We start from the raw sequence: 6,000 nt of genomic DNA on the forward strand, positions 1-6,000 counted from the left end.
GGCGGACCTGGAGGCCAAGGGGTCACTCCACCTTCCCAAGCCTCAGTTTCTCCATCTGGCGAATGAGTCAGCCACAGATGCGTCGCCTGTGGGGTGGTGGTGGCGGAACTGGGAGGGGGGCTGAGCAGCGCTCCTGGGTCTTGGCGGTCCTCAGGCGGTGGCCGGTGTCAAGCCTGTCTGCTCCCACCCCCCGGGGGTGGCCCCCGGTTTGCTTCTCCCCATCTCCTTGGAGGGCGGGGGTCTCCCACATAGAAGGTGCCTGACCGACAAGCGCTGAATGGGAAATGAATGAATTATATAGGATGTCCTCTTTACAGAAGTTGGCTCCAGGGAGAGAATAGAAACCCTGTTCTCAAGTATGGTTTTAGATGACATTTTGATATTTTCCATTGTATTGTGGCCCTTTTCCCTCTGCCCTGCAGAGAGTGAATAAGAGTTAGAGAAAGGTTAGTGAGAGTCACCCCGCTCCCCGGCTCGGCGGTGTGATGGCAGGTTAAAAACCCCCACATACACCCTGAGACGCTGTAACAAAGACAGCCACCCCCTTGGGCTTTCAGCAGAGCTCATTCTTCTCAGCAGAAAGGAGGTGACAGGTCCTCCGGTGGCTGTCCCCGATCCTGACTTCAGGGGAAGGCAGCCTCCCCTCGTAGGACCTGAGCCGGGGTTCCCCACATCACTTGTGCTCACCTGCCCATTGGTCCACACGCAGTCACACGCTGCAGGGCTGGCTGGGACGCGGGAATCTGGTGAGAGCGTGAGTGGACCCTACTGCTCACCTCGTCCCTGGGGCCGGTGCTTGGAAAGATGGGGGGAAGGCGTCATGCTCTGGGAAAGAGGGGGCGCCCGCGTTTGCTGCCAGGCGGTCCCTGAAGGTAGAAATGGGCTGGGGGCAGAGGTGGGTGGCTCTAAGATACGGGTCTAGGACTGAACAACTGTTCTGGGGGCATCATGAAGTGAAAACATTTCATTGCCCAGCGTTGCTACTGGTTGAGAAGACGGCGCGTGGGGATGTCAGTGCTGCCCTGGGTGACCATACCGGTGTGGGCTTTTCCCCATAGGCTTTGCTGATGCCCTTTGGGTGCACATTCTTATTCCCTGAGTGCCAGATCACCAGAGCCAGCCAGCATGGCTGGAGACACAAGTTCCCTCCCCACACCGGGGCCAGCGGCCAGGCTTTGGGGTGGATGTCTGGCCTGAGGACGCCTTTAGAAGCTTCTACAGGAAACAGGGTACAGAGTAGACCAAATGCTGTGACAAACAGCCCACAGTTTCAGTGGCTTACTCAGGAGGAGCTCTTCTCTTGCAGGTACAATCCACGGATGCAGGGGATCCGCTGCTTCCGTCTCGTGGGCCCACCCCTCAGGGCAGAGCCAGCAAACTTTCTACAGAGAGCCAAAAAGTCAATATATCCACCTTGTGGGCCGTGCAGTCACTGTTGCAACTACTCGACTCTGCTGTTACGGCCCCCAGAGCACTGCAGACAAGGAACGGGCCAGGCTGTGTTTCAATAAAACTTTATTTACAAAAACAAGAGGGGGGCCGATGTAGTTTATTGACCCCTGCCTTAGGCTTTGAATATTCCTGTGACTCTGCAGGGCCTGTGGAGTGAAAGGCAGGAGAGAGAGTAGCACATACACCTTCCACCACATTCCACTGACCAGAACCTTGGCCGTGGCTCCAGGGTGAGCCCCAACTCACATAAACCAATCAGCCTAGCCACAGTGGTTGTTTCGGGGGTGTGGCCATAAGAGGCTCAGCCAGTAAGACTCAATGAAAGCACATGCTTGGGATTCTGGGGAGCAAAAGGCTTCTGTCTTCTGTGGGCTTGGGGAAGTGAGGGTGTGAGGCTTGGAGCTTGGGCAGCCATCTTGCGGCCATGAGGGGAGCCTGGGTGTGAAGCCGATATACCCAGGGAGGCAGAGGGAGGATGCAGAGAATCTGAGCTTGTTTGATACTGATGACATTGGTCAAACACCTGGAACAAACCATACCTGACTCTGTCTGGATTTTCAGTTATCAGCTAGTAAGTCTCCTTTTGTTTGTTTGTCTGCTTGTTAAATGAAGTCAGAGTAGGGTTTCCTGTATTTGGAAATGAAACATTCCTGATTTTTTTTTTTTTTTTTTAGATGATAGAGAGAGAGCGAGAGAGAGATCGCGAGAGTGAGTGGAGATGGGGAGGGGCAGAGGGAGAGGGAAGGAAAGAATCCCAAGCAGGCTCCAAGCCCAGCATGGAGCCCAACAAGGGGCTCGATCTCATGACCCTGAGATCAAGACCTGAGCCGAAATCAGGAGTTGGACACTGTGCCTGTCGGGACACTGGAATGGGAGTCTGGATGAGAGGGAAACTGACCTTCGTACAACAAACACTTGGCATTTTCCTGGGTACAGTGTCATCCATAGAACTGGAATATGTATGGGCTTGAACTCTAGTTGCCCATGGGCCTGACCCCACACCCTGGATGGGCGGCCTTCCTGTCTCTGTCTCACTTCTCTCTCTCCAGCCGGTGTTTGTCAGGATCACGTCCCAAATAAACGACCTGCATGTAAATCCCTGAATCAGGGTTTGCTTCTGGGGGAACCCAAAGATCTGGGAGAACCAAGTCAGACCTCCTCAGAAGCCGGTCCACATTTGGCGCCCACAGGCCCCCACGTCACTGGTCTCATCACGCTGCCCTCTTCCTTCCCAGGACTTACCGCAAGCTGTGCCTGTCCCATTCATTTCCTTCTGGACTTCTCTGTGGCCTGACTTCCTACCTCCCCGCCTCCCCTCCACTCAGGACCACACCAGCATCTGTCGTGCTAACCGCCCTCTCCGATGTGTTGGAACAACATTGGGCACGTGGCAGACATGTAAGAAATATTGTCCCAGAACCCAACTCTTGTCCCTCCCAGCTTCTGAATGGCCTTGGCTGTGACCCCTGCCCCCTAGCACCCCTCGCCCGGCGGCCCCGGGACTAGACCTGCCCCAATACAGCAGAGAAGTCACAACATCACTTTTTAACATTGTTTAATGTTTCTCTCGGAGTTGCAGGGGGCAGGGGAGCCCCGAAGCTTAGTTAGGACGGCGCCAGGTGACACTGCTGAGCTCCTCAGGGGATCTTATTTTAAGCTGATCACTGGCCAAGTACAGTTGAAGCCTTTGAAACAGCAAGATTGGCTAATTTTAGCGTGGGGCGCCCGGATTCGTTCTGTTTCCAGTCGCCCTTGGTTTTGTCCCGCTTAGAGCAGAGGTGAGTTATGAAAGTCATGTGACATTTTCCACACGTTTTTGGGAGCAGGCTGCCACCAAGGCAGGGCTGGGGAGCACAGCCTCAGCCAGGGCCCCTCGGACGACCAGGGAGCCACAGGGCTCTTGAGGACAGCCCTTTGTTTTATTTTTTTTAAAGATTTTATTTATTTATTTGAGAGAGAGAGAATGAGAGACAGAGAGCATGAGAGGGAGGAGGGTCAGAGGGAGAAGCAGACTCCCTGCCGAGCAGGGAGCCCGACGCGGGACTCGATCCCGGGACTCCAGGATCATGACCCGAGCCGAAGGCAGTCGCCTAACCAACTGAGCCACCCAGGCGCCCCAGCCCTTTGTTTTATTTTTAACCGACATTCTGTTCCTAGGGGTGCCCCTTGGTTGGATGTCAAATGCTGGGTAGGGCAGGTGCCGGCCGAGGACCAGGAGGCACGGAGCTGAGGGCACGGGCTGGCAGTCCTGGCTTTGCCGACTCAGGCTGTGTGACTTGCCACATCACAGCCCCTCCCCGAGCCCTCACGTCCACACTTGTAAAATGGGCAGGTTCTTTGGTTCTAAGAATCCGTGGGCCAGGCTGCTCCCCAGTTGGCAGGGTCAGGGAAGGGCACCAGAGGGCCCCTCCTCATCACAGGTGAAGAGATAAGTCCTGCTCTGAGCCTCGGGGACTAGCTCATCTGCAAGGGGGACACTCTCCTCCTCCCAGAGGTGGCCTGTGCACACCTGGCCTTCTGGAACATTCTATCTGGCCTGCACGATCAGGGTTAATTTTGTTTCTCTTTGAATGCCTTTGGGCCCAGCCAGCACTCCTTCCCTTTCTCACTCTCCACTCCCATGCTAGCATTTCCTGGGGCCACCTCCCAAACCAAGGGAATGCACATCACCAGTGAGGGGCACAGCGCCCCCAGATGTGACACCCGGGAGGGACGCCAGCTCACAGGTGCCGCGGCTAGCTGGGGATGCAAGCCTCAATCTGAGCATGAAGAGACCTGGGACAGACACAGAACGAGGCACATTCTATTACAAAGGAAGGGCTATATTCGTCCAAAATTTTGGTGTCAGAAGTGCCACAGAAGGCTGTGGAAACAGTCCAGATTATGGAGGGCTAAAGAGATGGGCTGCATAGATGCCCCCTCTAGTCCCTCCTGGTGGGGAAAAAGCCGTAAAGGACATTATTAGGTCAACTGGCAAAACTGGAACCGACAGTAGGTTAGATTAAAATACTGCGTCCACGTTAAATGTGCTGAGGTTGATAACTATATTGTGGTTTTGTAAGAGAATATCCTTCACCTTAGGACAGAGACCCCCACCCCTGAAGTGTTCCAGGGTCTCCTTGGCTCTCCATCTTAAAACAAAGGACGTGATTTACCTTAGAGCTTCCTCTCCTTTTATTTTCTTGGGTGACTCACGGATTCCTTTGAGAATCCAAAGAAATCACTGGACACTTGACACTGTGAAATGCACATATATACATGCTTTGTTGCTTGTCATCTCCAGAGGCTTCCAGGCCCTCTTGGAAACCCTCTGCTGAGAATACTTGCACTGATGATTTTCCGACAGACCTTCTAGTGCTACATTCTAAAGTTGTTTTTGGTTTTTTTAAGGTTTATTTTTTTGAGAGAGAGAGAGAGCGCGAGCAGGGGGAGGGGCAGAGGGAGAGAATCCTGGAGCAGACTCCCTGCTGAACACAATCCCAGGACCCTGAATCACGACTCCGAGATCACGACCTGAGCCAAAACCAAGAGTATGACGCTTCACTGACTGAGCCACCCAGGCGCCCCTACATTCTAAAGTTCTAAAAGGACCATGATGTAGTCAACTTACTCTCAAATGGTCCAGAAAAATCTATTTATATATAAGTTAAAAAAATAGTAAGTGATAAAGCAAAGCAAATGGCAAAATGTGTTTTTTTTTTTTAAAAGGTGTATTCAGGGACGCCTGGGTGGCTCAGTCGGTTAAGCGGCTGCCTTCGGCCCAGGTCATGATCCCAGGGTCCTGGGATCGAGTCCCACATCGGGCTCCTTGCTCAGCAGGGAACCTGCTTCTCCCTCTCTCTCCCTCTACTTGTACTCTGTCAAATAAATAAAACCTTTAAAAAAAAAAAAAAAAGGTGTATTCAGGTAATTGTATGTATGTACTGTTTTTGTTCTTGCAACTTTTTTGTGTTTGACATTTCCCAAATAAAATGTTAAGGAAACAGTTGCCTGGTGACTAGTAGTCATTCCCTAAGAGCTGCCCATTATTAGCATATCAATGTGAGGAAGAGGGGAGGGGATTCAGGGCCCCTGGTGAGAGGCAGGCCACTGGCAGGCCCAGCCCCTTAGCCTGGCACCTGCGGGGCCTCAGGTGGGGGCAAGGAGCCCAGGTGGGTGGGTAGAAACAGGGCAGGCAGCTCGTAGACAGAGATCTCAGTGAATTTCTATTCAAACTTGAACTATTTCATGATGTTTGCTAAGGGAGCCATTCTGTGAATAGTCAGGGACCATGGTTTGGTTTGGTTTGTTTTTTGTTTTGTTTTTTACCTCTCTTCTGATTTCTTAACTGCCCCTCCATGGCATAGACTGTTGCAGTGAACTCTGCTCCCCAGAATCACATACTGTCCAAGCCCGGACGGACTTTAATAACCATCTGGTCCAACCTCTCCATGGGAATCAGTGAGAAAAGGAAGGGCCAGTGAAATCAGTCACCATGTCCACTGTGATATGACAAAGAAAGGGTGACAGCTGGTGCCGGAGATACCCCGAGACAACCCTGCTTACTCT

This window comes from Neomonachus schauinslandi, chromosome 16, assembly GCF_002201575.2.
Source record: "Neomonachus schauinslandi chromosome 16, ASM220157v2, whole genome shotgun sequence".
Lineage (NCBI taxonomy): Eukaryota > Metazoa > Chordata > Mammalia > Carnivora > Phocidae > Neomonachus > Neomonachus schauinslandi.